This window comes from Bufo gargarizans, chromosome 3, assembly GCF_014858855.1.
Source record: "Bufo gargarizans isolate SCDJY-AF-19 chromosome 3, ASM1485885v1, whole genome shotgun sequence".
NCBI lineage: Eukaryota > Metazoa > Chordata > Amphibia > Anura > Bufonidae > Bufo > Bufo gargarizans.
In genome coordinates this window covers 422,638,526-422,654,548 of record NC_058082.1, presented here as the reverse complement: position 1 = coordinate 422,654,548, position 16,023 = coordinate 422,638,526, and positions in this window count along the sequence as shown.

Here is a 16,023-nt window from a genome sequence, read left to right as displayed (position 1 = left end):
TACATGGACGTCTGTGATCTCAATATTATGAAGTATACAAGCCACTTTCATTGCCGTGTTTGTCACACCAGAACTGATAGACCTTGCGATGAGCCGACTTGTTGACTACGATATTTTGCCTGGATGTCACATGATGCAGTTTGGCAATTTTCTTGTCTCTATTGTGAGGCAGTGACAGGCCTCATGGTTGTTAGGGGAGATATATGGCAGGATTTGCTGTGTCTTTCCCGCATTCACCAGTTCTGAAGAAAGACCAGGTGCAGTAATCACCTGGGGATAAAGGAATCCTCAGAGTGAGAGGTGGTGGGTACTGGCACACAGAAGGCTGGAGTGGCTCTGTGTGGTCTGAGCCAAGAGGGCTGAGAGACCACTATCCCCAAGGAGACATTGTTGTGGGAGCAGCCTGGAGGCTGCTGGAGGTTGGGCTGGGAAAGCTGCATCTCATCACTGATGTGAACTGTGGTACGCTTTAGGTGAGTCAGGGAAACCTATGTGTTTAGATAGGGCCTAGACAGGCAAGGTATTTTATTTTGGCTTTGTATGTCTTTCTTTATGCCGTGTACCACAATAAAGCACAGTTTGGCCCCTAAATCCTGTTTTTCGTGTAGAAGTGTGTGATTGCAACCCCCGAAAAAGAGCTAATCCCCCACAATTGGTGGAGGTTGCGGGCACATGTCTGTGCTGAAAAGTAAAAAGCAACGCGGTTGCTAGGGGCAACGACATCACTGAAATGAGCAGGTGCTGCTCATGCTGTTCTGGACACTTTTTGCTGGGTTGCAAAGGAGTTACGGTGCAGGATTTAAAGGGCCAGAAGCCGAGTACGAGAGACCGACCGGTGGAAATGGCTGCAATATGGTATAGCCCGTGGGAGAAATCCTGTGAGTTAGTGATCGGGGGAATCCCGCTGGGGGTCATTCTAAACTCTCGCCAGCAATTGTCTTGGGTCCTGCCTGAAATTCTGGACTTTGTAACGAGGGGGCCAGAGACAAAAACTACGGTGTCACTGACCTTTGTGACGGACTATGGCTCCATACAGTGGGAGCTCTTGAAATGCGAGACCCTGAGGGTAGAGTACATACTGGGCAAGAACTTCCCGTTCTTTTGGCAGATATGGAGAGGCAAGAGTGCTTTAAGATATGTGCCGTCGCCAAGGGCAACCAACGGGAAGAAAAGGAGCTAGAGAGAGGTTTGGCTCTCAGAAGTTCCTATATTTCCTGCAAATGTGCACAGAGTCCTAAAGTGTGCGGCTAGAGTGAACGTTCGGGAAACGTCTGGACTCAAGGCCAGGGCGTTTCCAGTAGCAACGGTTGCATCGCAGAGTCTGCAGGTGATCGTGGTACCAGGAACCAGGGGCAGGTTTACAAAGTCCGGAAGAAGAATGATGGTCTCGGTAGAGATGTCCCTGGAAAGTCCTCGTCTCCCGAGACTGCCAAACCCGTGACATCAGGGGGTAAGAACGTTCCTGTTGATTGTGTGGCAGACCCCATAACAGTGAGCCGGCGGCAGTTGCTACCTGCTGGGCTGGTATGGGGTAAGACACCCAGTCGAGAAACTGCTACAAAAATATGTGACAATGTGAAAAAAGCAGTGTCTGAACAGGTGGGTAAGCCTGTTGTGGTTGCTCACTCACATGAATCTGCAGGGGAGAAGGTTACTATTTTGCCTAAATTGCCCATGACCAAAGCTAGTTTTGGGATGGCAAAACTCCGAGATCCTATGCTAGCCCGGGTAAGAGGTAGCACGAGGGAGAAACCTGGAAGTAATAAAATGCTAAGTGTACGGGACAGTCATGTGGTTAATAAGAACTGTCCGGTGGTTCTCACTGAGCATGAGACTGCGGTGAGAACTGGGACTTATGGACTTGCTGGTAGAACTACGCTCATATATGAGGGAATGTTGGGCCGTGATTTCCTACTGTTCTGTGACTTGTGGGGAAGTGGAAACACTTCTGCAGTCAGTGACGAAACTCCTGCAGAACTGGTACCTACTCATTTAAGTGAAGTGACCATTAAAAGCAATGGGGTGGATAAGGTGTAAGGTGATTGTGCCAAGTTGGTGGAAATGCATAATGAAAGTGGGATGTCATGTGAAATATCTGATGTTGATAACATGCCTTTTCCGTTGCAGGTTGTGGTCAGGGGAGAAGCGCCCCCTGGTGGTAAAAATGTAAATGATGATTAAGCTTTATTTTCTTCATCTGGTATTGTTCAAGAAAAATTTTATGACTTGATCAGGAGGTTTGAAGAATTGCATATAAGTAATGTGAACCAGACACCTGAAAGAGAGCCTGAGCAAGTGCAGGTGGTTCTCACTGAGGGGGACCTGATGTTACAAACACTGGCGTACATGCAGGGGTCACAGTTGCGACCGATCCAGGCTCTCCAGAGGGCCCGGCCGCCTGTGGAGCACTCTGATGGGGCCCAGCATGAATTACAGTGGCAATTTCGGGCCCCATCAGAGCGCTCCCCCTGCTGGCCCCACATTGCGCTGCTGGCTGTGGGAGGAGACCTGAAAGCCCGGCAATCTGCCTCCTGTCATCAGGGAAGACGGTAAGTATGTGGTTTTTTTTTTCTAACGCTGCAGACTGGGGGCAGGGGGGGAGGGTTGATGGGCACAACTAGAGTGAGGGGGCACAAAAGTGGGCATCTCTACTGAGGGGCACCTAATCTGCCATACCTAATTTGAGGGGGCCCCTAATCTGGCACGCCCCCTCTACACAGGACACGCCCCCTCTACACAGGACACATGCTGCCTGAGGAGAGAGACCGCAGGGCTGGAGCAGAGAAGTGTGAAGACAGTCTGTGAGTGAGTCTGCACTGTGACTGTCTCTTGTCTGTGGGACAGAAGGGACTGACTCTTCAATCTGCTGCTGCTTCATTCTATTTAGTTGTGTTACTGTTTCATTAAGCAGTTTGTCTCCATGACACCTGCCCCCCCCCCTCCCCACATATCCTGTCCTGTCCCATCCTCATGGGGCCCCTGCTGTCTCCTTTCCTCCCTCATGTATCCAGAGCTCCTGTTTCACCCTCCTATCTCCTATTGCTGCCCTGCACAGACCTCCTGCCACTACTTCTTGTATGAATCCCCCTCAGAGCCCCTTCCACCTACTTGCTGTGTCCACCCCTCCTGTCCATCCAGGGCCCCTGTCTCACTCCTCTGCCTCTCATTATGGTGGCATCTGAACAGCATTCACCATAAGGACCTTCTAACGTCACAGGGTCATGTGACTATGCCCCTCACCCCGTACTGTGCCCCTTTATACCCTGCATTGTGCCCTCTTACCACACCCTGTGCAGTGCCCATAGTCATTCCCTGTACTGTGCCCTCTTATACCCTTTTATCCGGTCACTGTATGGTGGTTTTATCAGTGTATGGCGGTGTTATCACTATATGGCGGTGGTATCCAATAACTGCATGGCCATAACTGTATCCCCTTCCATGCCCACACCACTTTTTTTAGACCTGGCATGAGCGGGAAAAGATACAGATTGCGGTGTTAAGGACCTTTGCGCCACAATCTGTGTCAGAAATACGCCTAATATAGACGTATTTCTATATAATAAATTACCCCCTAATTGTATTATTATTCGGGGGGTAGGGCTAATATCTTTATATTATATAGATTCTAGTGTATTATACTGTGCCCTGTATTTCCCAGTAGAAAATGATCCTTGGGAAGCACAGTCCTAATCCCTGATCACCAGGACCAGGTAGCGCTCTGTCAGTACATGGCGGGCTCCCCTCTCCGCCACGCTGCTCCGCTGTGTACTGGGGCTTAGGCCTCATGCACACGACAGTATTTTTTCACGGTCCGCAAAAACGGGGTCCGTAGGTCCGTGATCCGTGACCGTTTTTTCATCCGTGGGTCTTCCTTAATTTTTGGAGGATCCACGGACATGAAAAAAAAGTCGTTTTGGTGTCCGCCTGGCCGTGCGGAGCCAAACGGATCCGTCCTGAATTACAATGCAAGTCAATGGGGACGGATCCGTTTGACGTTGACACAATATGGTGCCATTTCAAACGGATCCGTCCCCATTGACTTTCAATGTAAAGTCTGGAGTCTCTTTTATACCATCGGATTGGAGTTTTCTCCAATCTGATGGTATATTTTAACTTGAAGCGTCCCCATCACCATGGGAACGCCTCTATGTTAGAATATACTGTCGGATATGAGCTACATCGTGAAACTCAGATCCGACAGTATATTTTAACACAGAGGCGTTCCCATGGTGATGGGGACGCTTCAGGTTAGAATATACAAAAAAACTGTGTCCATGACTGCCCCCTGCTGCCTGGCAGGTGCTGCCAGGCAGCAGGGGGCAGACCCCCCCCCCTGTTTTTAACTCATTGGTGGCCAGTGGGCTCCCCTGTAGTTAACTCGTTGGTGGCCAGTGTGCGCCCCCCCCCGCCCCCTCCCTCCCTCTATTGTAATAATAGCATTGGTGGCAGTGTGCGCCCCCCGTCCCCCCCTCCCTCCCTCTATTGTAATAATAGCATTGGTGGCAGTGTGTGCCCCCGTTCCCCCCCCTCCCTCCCTCTATTGTAATAATAGCATTGGTGGCAGTGTGCGCCCCCCCCTCCCTCCCTCTATTGTAATAATAGAATTGGTGGCAGTGTGCGCCCCCCCTCCCTCTATTGTAATAATAGCATTGGTGGCAGTGTGCGCCCCCCCCCCCCCCCGATCATTGGTGGCAGCGGAGTAGAAGCATCATACTTACCTGGCTGCTGGCTGCTGCGATCTCTGTGTCCGGCCGGGAGCTCCTCCTACTGGTAAGTGACAGGTCTGTGCGGCGCATTGCTGTCACTTACCAGTAGGAGGAGCTCCCGGCCGGACGCAGACATCGCAGCAGCCAGCAGGTAAGTATGAATCTTCTACTATTGCTAAGGCTAAGTAACCATGGCAACCAGGACTGCAGTAGCGTCCTCGTTGCCATGGTTACCGATCGGAGACCCAGAGATTAAACTGGGACTCCGATCGGAACTCCGCTTCCACCAATGATCTGGGGGGGGGGGGGGAGGCCGCACACTGCCACCAATGTATTAAAACAATAGAGAGAGGAAGGGGGGGGGGCGCACACTGCCACCAATGTATTAAAACAATAGAGAGAGGAGGGGGGGGGCGGCGCACACTGCCACCAATGTATTAAAACAATAGAGGGAGGAGGGGGGGCGCACACTGCTGCCAATGTTAATGCAATAGAGGGAGGGGGGGGCACACTGTGCCACCAATGCTATTATTACAATAGAGGGAGGGAGGGGGGGCGCACTTGACTTGAATGGGTCCGTGAACCGTTGTCCGTCAAAAAAATAGGACAGGTCATATTTTTTTGACGGAGAGGATACACGGATCACGGTCTCGGCTGCAAAACGGAGCATTTTCCGATTTTTCCACGGACCCATTGAAAGTCAATGGGTCCGCGAAAAAAAACTGAAAATGGCACAACGGCCACGGATGCACACAACGGTCATGTGCATGAGGCCTTATTCTGACACTAGGGCTGGGTTCACATCCCATTTGTGCCATCCATTTAATGTATACCAAAAATGTATGCATTAACAGATGCCTCAGACTGATGCCGTACAGTGGCGTCCGTTCACCATACAGTTCCATGGTAAAAAAACATATATGTTAACGTATGCATTTTTTACTTGACTCTGCAGGATACAAAAATGTGGAGTGCTGCAAATTTGTATACATCAAACCGATAGGAAAAACGTGATCTGAACACACATTGGGGGGAGGGGGCGTACTAAAATTTGCTGTGGGGTCCAGTCAGTTCTAGCTACATCATTGCACATCTCCTTCTCTGCTCCAGGCCTGGCTCACTACTGCAGCGGGCCGCCGGAGAGAAGGAGCGCAGGGAGCTGCGGTTAGTGAATGACAGGACCACCAGCTCCCCTGCAATGATAGGTATGTGAGGGGGCCACTGGGGGGTCATTCATCACACTGTGAGGGCCCCTTACACAGTATAATGACTCCCAGTGCCCCCCATTTAGTATAATGATCCCCATTGACCCTCCATTTAGCATAATGACCACCAGAGCCCCCATTAAATATAATAACCCCTCGTGCCCCCTCCATACAGTATAACCCCCAGTGTGGGGGCGAATGGGGGTCATTATTCTGAATGGAGGGTCACTGTGGGGTCATTATACTGTGAGGGCCCTTTACATAGTATAATGACCCCCAGTGTCCCCCATTTAGTATAATGATCACCAATGACCCTCCATTCAGTATAATGACCCCCAGAGCCCCCTCCATACAGTATTCCCCCAGTGTGGGGGCTACTGGGGGTCATTATTCAGAATGGGGGTGACTGGGGGTTATTATTCTGAATGCAGGGCCACAGGTGGTCATTATACAGTGGGGGGGGGGGATTGGGGGTTCATTATACTGTGTGAAGGGCCACTAGTAGTCATTATTCTGTGTGAAGGGCCACTAGTAGTCATTATACTGTATAGGGGCCGCTGGGGGTCATTATACCGTGTGGGAGCCACAGGGGGACATGTCAATGTAAAAAAATGCCTCATGGGGGCCCACTGGGATTTATCGCCCAAGGGCCCACATGAACCTGGAGCCGGCCCTGGTAGTTATGGCAGATTATGTGCCCCTTCACAGTATTTATGCCCAGTTATGTGCCCCCTCAGAGTGGTTGTGCTAGATTATGTGCCCCTCACATTAGATATGCCCACATATGTGCCCCTATCTAATGTGAGGGGCACATAATCTAGCACAACCACTCTGAGGGGGCACATAACTGGGCATAACTACTGTGAAGGGGCACATAATCTGCCATAACTACTGTGAGGGGCACATAATCTGGCATTACTACTGTGAGGGGCATATAATCTGGCATTACTACCGTGAGGGCACACATAATTGAGGGGGCACATATCTGGGCATATCTACTTTGAGGGGGCACATAACCAGGCATAAATACTGTGAAGGGGCACATAATCTGGCATTATTACTGTGAGGGGACACATAATCTGGCATAACCACTCTGAGGGGGCACATATCTGGGCATATCTACTTTGAGGGGGCACATAACTGGGCATACATACTGTGAAGGGGCACATACTCTTGCATTACTACTGTGAGGGGCACATAATCTGGCATTACTACTGTGAGGGGGCACATAATCTGGCATAACTACTGTGAGGGGGCACATAATCTGGCATTACTAATGTGAGGGGACACATATTTGGCATTACTACTTGAGGGGACACATAATCTGGCATTACTACTGTGAAGGAGGCACATATCTGGGCATAACTCATGGATCAGTTTTGCACCAGGGCCCCATGGATTGTGTGTACGCCACTGGTTACAAATATGCTCATATATGATGTGATGTTGGGCTGTGATAACGTTTTAGTGTTGTGGGGTAAGGTAGACACTTCTGCAGATAGTGACAAACTCCTGCAGAACCTGTACTTGCCCGTTTAAATGAAGGTCTAAGGGAGCTGCACATTGACTGCCATAGGGAAAGAATATTGCCTATTGAAAACAATGGTGCTGATAAGAAACATGTGAATGATGCAGAAGTGCAGATAAAAGTTGTGAGCACCGAGTGGAGCAATCCTACTCTGGTCAACGTGCAAGAAAGGGTAGCAGTCCTAGAGGGTGTATCACACATACCAGAGGTGGACATGCAGTCTCCACAGTGTTTTATGGGCAATAAAGTAATGTCCCAGGTAGGGATTAACTTGGCAATGCCCCTAGAGGTCAGCATTAATAATGACACGAGTGACATAGGTGATGTATGTGCTGTGACCATTAGCAATTCCGAGAGGGAAGCTACCATGTCGAAGTCTTGCGAAGTTGAGGTGGTTACTAGTAGCGACCAGTTGACAGTTGTATCTGACATTACGAGCGTTAAGTGGGGAGATTTCAGCCTAGTGTCTGAGACCCACCCAGGCCGTGGTAAATGACCTGACATGTCAGTACAGCTGCAAGCAGGAAGATGATTCCTTCCTCTCTATACATAGATCTGATAAAGAAAAGACTAGCTGTCTTCACAGAGTCGCCGAAGAAGGCTGCAGAGGGGTCAAGGGAGTGAGATGAAGGGTCTACGGCCTGATATCCAGGGAAGAGCAAAGGCGCCAAAGAAATACAGAAAACTGCAGTAGACACCGATAAAGTGCTTGAAGGGACTCTGGGTGGAACCCCCACAGGGTCTCCGAAAAAGAATGGAGATACTCCTTTATCTGCTGCCGCAGAACCCAGTGAGGAGGCCCAAGAGCAGCGCGCTTCCAACAAACCTGTGCAAAAAACTAAGAAAAAACTGAAAAAGTTTGAGCGGCCCCGGGCTGAAGAGAAATACGTCTTGGCCCGATATACCGAAGAACATGACCAAGCGAAGGTGAGTGCTCGGGAAAAATAGTTTGAGAGGCTCAACAAGCAACTCAGAGCAGAGATGGAGGATATTATGATCTCAAAGGATGACATCGGGAAGAACGTCTATGAGTTGAAGTCTAAGCCAGAGCCTGGTAAGAAGGGTTCCGGAGATGGTGGTGCTGCGGTGCTGACCGAGGCAGAGAAGACAGAAGATCTTTCTGCTGAACCTGTTGATGAGGCTGATGTGGATGCAGAGGCCAAGAGACTCCTGGCAGTGGGTAGCCAGGACCTGGTCCCGAAATACGTCAACTCCGTTTGCAAAGCCGTACAAGTAGCCAGCAGCCTGCTGGGGAAGGAATACGAGGAGATGGACGACCAGTATGCGGATCCTGTCTACTACTGTGTGTTGGCTCTCCTGAATTCTTCTGGAAAGGAGAACCGTGTGCTAAGTGAGCCTCTGGAGAAAGTGCCAAAAGTCTAAGGGCCAGATATATCATTAGGCAAAGTCACTTTTGTGGAGTGGAAAAGTCGCAAAAAAGTCCCAAAGGCTAAAACTGCGCACAAATTTGCGACTTTTTTCTGCTCTGCACTATGCTCGCCAGTTTTCTGAAAGTGGGCGTGTTTTCGTATGTAAATGAATCTCTAGACAGATTTACTATTGGGACTTTTTTAAAAAGTCGCAAAAAAGTCGCAACTTCACTCCAGTGAGGACCATGCTTATCTTATGAGACTTTTTAATAGAACATGCGACTTTTTCATAAAGATGTGCGACTTTTGTAAAGCTGCTTACTGACGGATAAACTGCTACCGTCAAACCACATTTATTACAGTCTTAAAGGGCCGATCATAAATCTGACTTGGCTAAAACTGACTTTAGTCATATGTGAAAGTGGAGTGAGCTGTCAGAGTCGTGATAAATCTGGCCCTAAGAGTCTGGTGAAGTCCCTGTTGTCCCCGTTACCGCCTACCTCGATGAGACAGAGAAAAAGGATTTAAGAGGGCAAGTATGACGCCGGGTCCAAGAAAACCAAGGCTGAAGAAGTTAAAGGGAAACTGTCACCTGAAAAACGCATATTAAACCGACCACAGTACCTTACAGGATCCCCCAGTGTATTGCTAATCATGTTTTTCTTTCCTCTTTGGGTTTCTTCATACTTGTTAAAAACGCAGTTTTAATGTCGGTTGGCGCTCTCTCCGAGTCAGGCTTGAAGTCAAGGGGGCAGCGGCCTCCGTGCTTCAAGTAAAGCTAAGCCCGCCCCTTACCCCTCCTCTCTACAATTAGATGGACGTGATGCCGGTGTTCTGCCAGATTTCTATAGCTTGCCGAAAGTCTATAGCGGAAGTGACGTGGTGCGCTGCGCAAGCGCACAAGCGCACTTCCACAAATCATCCGAATCATCGCCTTAAAGTGACAGTCACCTCCAGTAAAGTACAGCATCTACATTAATTTGTACCCTCGCGGGCTCGCTTCGCTCGCCACGCATCGGGCTCGGCCTCGCTGCGCTCGGCATTTAGTAAAACTAACTCTATGCCGCCATTGATAGTAAAGAAGGAAATGGATGGTAAAGAAAGAGACTATCCATCTCTTTCTTTACCATCCGTTTCCTTCTTTACTATCAATGGCGGCATAGAGTTAGTTTTACTAAATGCCGAGCGCAGCGAGGCCGAGCCCGATGCGTGGCGAGCGAAGCGAGCCCGCGAGGGTACAAATTAATGTAGATTAATGGAGATGACTGTCACTTTAAGAAATCTATACCCTTAAGTCTGCGCACGCGCGGTGTGCGAACTACTCCAGTGGAGGCAGCAGGAATGCTTCGCTGAAGTGCGCTTGTGTGCTTGCGCAGCGCACCACGTCACTTCCGCTATAGACTTTCGGCAAGCTATAGAAATCTGGCAGAACACCGGGATCCCGCTCTTCTAGCGCATGCGCAGTACACTGCATGTTACAGCGTGAAGGCCGGGCGCGCGATTGAACTGGCCGGCGCATCCGCAGTCAGCAAAAGGCAGGCGGGTGAGTGAGGATCGCGTTGTAACAGGCAGCGTACTGCGCATGCGCTAGAAGTATGAAGAATCCCAAAGAGGAAAGAAAAACATGATTAGCAACACACTGGGGGATCCTGTAAGGTACTGTGGTCGGTTTAATATGCGTTTTCCAGGTGACAGATTCCCTTTAAGGCCGAGGTGTTGGAGAACGTGAAGTCCCCGGGTGCTGCAGTGACCGAAGGAACGGCTACCGAAGTGGAAAAGACCACTAAAGAAGCAGAGGTCTCTGAAACTACCGCCAAAGCGGGATAAACCACTGCTGGAAAAAAGGAAGATGTGAATCGGAGGCACGTAAAAGAAGCGAGCATGGATAAGCCTGCTCTGCTTAAGGAGCTCCGCAAGTGCAATGAGCAGGACACTCGGTCAGTGGGGTTGCTATGCAGTGGGTCAATTTATAGATGTAAAAGTTTGTGACGCCAGTTGCAGCTTGCGCAGGTACTGTAGCAGGGCCCTTTAAGATGGTATAGCTCATATACCAGGTGAGGAATGCCAGAGGGGGAATAATGTCTCTATGTAGTGTCAACAGTGTATCCTACCTTGGTACGGCTGGACTCCTGTATCCCGGCTCACATGCAACAAAATGAGTGTTGTTAATAGGAGTTCTGATGGAATAACTCAGATCCAGACAGAGAATAAAGTCCAACTTGTCTTTACTTAATGCAGCTTTGGATCCATACAAGTTACAATGCAGCTTTAGTCTTGGGTCCCAGCAGGTTTTGGCAATATGTGGCAGGAATTTATATATATATATATTCTGCATCTAGTACATACGCCTATAGATCTGGCAGGTATCTGTCCTCTGCTCTGTCTGTATTCTGCTTGGTATGGGCCTGACTAGCTGAGGAGGTATTTGGCTTCTCCTGAACTTGGGAATGGTACTCACAGGACAGCTCCCAGCCAGGTAGATGACTCAGGCTAGGAAGATGGATCTTGAACCTCAGCCGAGGTTGGATCCAGGGTTGGGATCCCTGTAACTGGGAGCTCGTACCAACACAGCCTTCCCCAGAAGGGGTGCTGGTTTACACTGACTAGAACTTTCCTTCCTCCTCAGAAGGGGGGAAGCTAGCCTGGAATGGACTATTCCAGCCTAGATATACTAAACTGTCCTATAGACTGTCTGCACATTGCCGCCACCTACTGGTGTACATAAATAATTACAGCAATTACATGAAACAGTCATAGAAAATCCATATAATACAAAATGTAATGTCAGATTACACCAGATGATAACACATTTACACTTTAACATCATGTAGCAGGGTGACAGAGTTTTAGTGACATACTCTGGGATGTTACACAAGGCAAAGGAGAAAGGGTTGGGACACGACCATGACCGGGACCTGTTCGGTCCAGAGTTGCAGCAGTCTAAGAAAAGATGTGAGGAGCATGTGCAGAAGCCAGAAAATCTAGAAAGAGAGTACCGGCTCATGAGATGGGCAAGAAAATCTCATTGGTCTTTTCGGCTCTGTAATAAACTCATGAGGGTGACAAACCAAGCGCTGTTGTCCTGGGTCTGGCAGAATAAGGGGAAGACTGTAGGCCAGGTCAATGCCCGTTCACGAGCACCCCTACAGGCTTGAACAAACGGGGGGGGGGGGGGGGGGTGTATGTGAGGCAGTGACAGGCCTCATGGTTGTTGGGGGAGATATATGGCAGGATTTGCTGTGTCTTCCCCACATTCACCAGTTCTGAAGAAAGACCATGTGCAGTAATCACCTGGGGATAAAGGAATCCTCAGAGTGAGAGGGGGTGGGGACTGGCACACAGAAGGCTGGAGTGACTCTGTGTGGTCGCCGGGAGGGCTGAGAGACCACTATCCCCAAGGAGACATTTTTGTGGGAGCAGCCTGGAGGCTGCTGGAGGTTGGGCTGGGAAAGCCGCATCTCATCACTGGTGTGAACTGTGGTACGCTTTAGGTGAGTCAGGGAAACCTATGTGTATAGATAGGGCCCAGACAGGCAAGGTATTTTATTTTGGCTTTGTATGTCTTTCTTTATGCCGTGTGCCACAATAAAGCACAGTTGTGTAGAAGTGTGTGGTTGCAACCCCCGAAAAGAGCTAATCCCCCACACTATTAATGAGCTGGATGATGCTGTTTCTCTTTTCTTGGGAAATTTTCATCATGGCTGCTCCTGGATTCAAATCAGTGACCATTCAGTTGGAAATCAACCTAAAAACACACTGAGCTATTAGGGAGTATCAGAACAGGTTGTAATTTGTAGTATACAAAAAAAAGATTGTTCTGTAGTGTCCCACTAGGTAAATGTGGGCACTACACAAGGGTCAATGTGGCCACGTTATTGGTCATTGTATTTTATATGATGTTTATATGTGTTTTTCCTGTTATTTGTGTATCAGGCCTGTTAGGGGTAGTTCCTCCTTCTAGACAGTAGAGGGAGCTAGGGAACCCCTAGTATATATAGTTAGGCCCAGACAGGAAAGGGTCAGTGCAGTGCAGTATTATCCAGGAGGCTAGTCAGTGCAGTCTAGCCTGCCTGAGGGTGCTGAGCAAAGTAAGCTCAGAAGCTGCCACCAGGAGAAGGGTTTACCTCCCGAGAAACCTGAAGTTCCTATAACCAGAGCAGAACAGAGCAAAAGTGTTTCCAGCCAACCTGAGAGCTGAAAGGCAGAAGGGTATACTTAAAGTAAGGAGATATATACCTGAGGAAGTTTCCCTAACCAAGGATAAAGCCAGCAATAGGGCATGCGGGCCCTGGGATAAAGACAGACAGGATTCTGAGGAAAAGTGCAGCCTGATCTGTAAGTGTTTAACCCTCTGAGTATCTTGCAAGAACAGTGTGCTTGCCATTTGTATAAGCCTGATTGTGACTGCTGCTGACATATGGAATTTTTACCAAAAGACTGTGAATAGTTAACTGTTTCCAGTAAAAGGAAGTTTTTGTTCACCACAACATCGTGTTCCTCAATTATTCCTACCATAAATCTGTGTGCCACCGTTACCTGCACTGGCGTCACGAATTTAAAGGGATCTTGCCACCGGCACCTTAAAAACACCTGCAACATCCAGGGCACCTCATCTACCATGGTCCCTATACACAGAGAGTGCCCCAGAGGTCCCCTGGGCCAGCCTCTCCATCACTACTGTATGTCTGCCCAGGGTATACAAAAGACTGTGAGTACTACAACCACCCTCGGTTAGTAACTACCCCTGTGACCTCACTATTCGCCTCACCCTGCAGGGCGGCGTACTGCAGTTCAACCACCAGGAACAAAACAGTAACAATGCAGTTACATGACAAAATCTTCATATTGTGGGGTTTCACTCTGGTAGATAGGGTAAGAGGGCACAGTATAGAGGCAAAATACAAGTTCTTAACTCAAAACATCAGTGTTTATTCACACTTGAGGCAATTGTACAAAACAGCACATAACTTTGCAGTTTAGGGGCCTTTTTCCCCAGTGTGTGGCTCTCAGCCCTCCAGCATGGCACAAAGCCTCAGATCCCCAAAACGGAAACATCTCTGCTGAGCCCAGCTGCCTATGTAAGGACAGCCAGGTGCTGCCAAAACCCAGACTGACACTTAAACTCCGGTCCAGTATTTGACTTCACCTGGCTGGAAACCAGCCAAGCGGCACATGCTGGGAGGAAAATACCTGCCTTGCCAGACACAACCCCTCACTGTGTCACATACCTCCCCCTTTTTTCAATCCTGAGGGGGTGGACACATGCCAGGCAATACACTCGGGACAGGGTATCCGCATTTCCCTGCATCGGGCCTGCTCTGTGTTCTACCGAGAACTTAAAGTTCCGCAGAGACAAAAACCATCTGGTGACCCGGGCATTCCTATCTTTGGCCTGGATCATCCACTTGAGAGGGGAGAGGTCAGTCACCAGGTGGAACTTTCTCCCCACCAAATGGTAGTGGAGAGGCTCGAGTGCCCACTTGATAGCCAGGCACTCTCTCTCCACTATACTGTACCTGGTTTTGGCTGGGGTAAGCTTGCGGCTTAGTAAGACAATGGGATGCTCCTCCCCGTTGACTTCCTGAGACAGTACAGCACCGAGGCCTACTTCGGAGGAATCTGTTTGTACCACAAAATCCCTCTTGAAGTTGGGCGTCGCCAAAACCAGTGACCCACACAGAGCCAACTTCAAAGCGGCAAAAGCCTCTTCAGCCCGATCATTCCAGCAAATCATCACTGATTTTTGTCCCTTTAAGAGCCCTGTGGGGAACAAACCTCATGTAATAGCCCACCATTCCCAGGAATGACTTTATTTGCCTAGTGGTGACAGGTTGGGGCCAATTCCGTATAGCCTCTATTTTGTTCACTTGGGGTTTGATGACTCCACGCCCAATGGCATACCCCAGGTACTTATTCTCTTCTAACCCTATCGCACATTTTTTTGATTTAGCGGTTAGGCCAGCTTTCCACTGGGACTTTCCCAGTGGATACTGTGGATGACAATATCGTCCAGGTAAGCCGAAGCGTACCGACGATGTGGATGATGCACAATGTCCATTAGTCGCTAAAAAGTGGTGGGGGTGCCATGCAGACCAAAGGGTAAGACCTTATATTGATACAGCCCCTCAGGCATGATGAAAGCAGTTTTCTCTTTGGCAGCCTCTGTTAAGGGCACCTGCCAGTACCCTTTCGTGAGGTCCCAAACAGAAAAATACTAGGCTTGTCCTAACCTCTCGATAAGCTGATCCACCCGGGGCATGGGTTACGCATGAAATTTAGAAACCTCGTTAAGTTTTTGAAAGTCGTTACAAAACCGCAACGTCCTGTCCGGCTTGGCTATCAATACTATAGGACTTGCCCACTCACTTTTTGACTTCTCAATGACATCTAGCTGCAACATTTGCTGCACCTCCTCTGATATTGCTTGTCGCCGAGCCTTGGGTACCCGGTATGGTTTTAATCTGACTTTTGCCTGAGGCTCAGTTACAATGTCATGCTGGATTATGGAAGTGCGTCCAGGGAGGTCCGAAAACACATCTGTGTTCCGACTAACGAACTCCCTGGCCTCCTGAGTCTGTTTAGAGAAGAGGCTGTCAGCAATTTTTACTGTAGCCTCCTCTCTTGCATCAGACAGATGGGCCGGTAGCTCTTTTAGAAAACCCGGCCGCAGGCTGTTTTCTGTACAGGTTTCTTTATCTTTCCACGGTTTGAGTAAATTCACATGGTAAACCTGCTCCAGCTTTTGCCACCCTCCCTGGTGTACCTTGTAGTTTACATATCCAATTTTCTCGAGTACCTTTTAGGGCCCCTGCCACCTAGCCAGAAACTTACTGTCCACGGTCGGCCCCAGAACCAAAACCCGATCACCCGGGTTAAAGATCCGGACCCGAGCCTGCCGATTGTAGACCCGACTCTGGGCTCGCTGAGCTGCCTCCATTGCTCCCTAACAGGAGGCAACACTGTCTCTATCCGATCTTGCATCTGGGTAACATACTCAATGACACTTTTATGTAGAGTGGGTTGTTGTTCCCACGCCTCTTTGGCCACATCCAAGAGACCGCGAGGGTGTCTTCCATATGGCAGTTTAATAGGTGAGAACTCGGGATGTCCAAATACAATTTTTTTAAGACCGAGTACGAGTACCGATACTTTTATTTAAGTACTCACCGATACCAATTACCGATACCAATTATGGTGTAATGTTTTTACAGCAA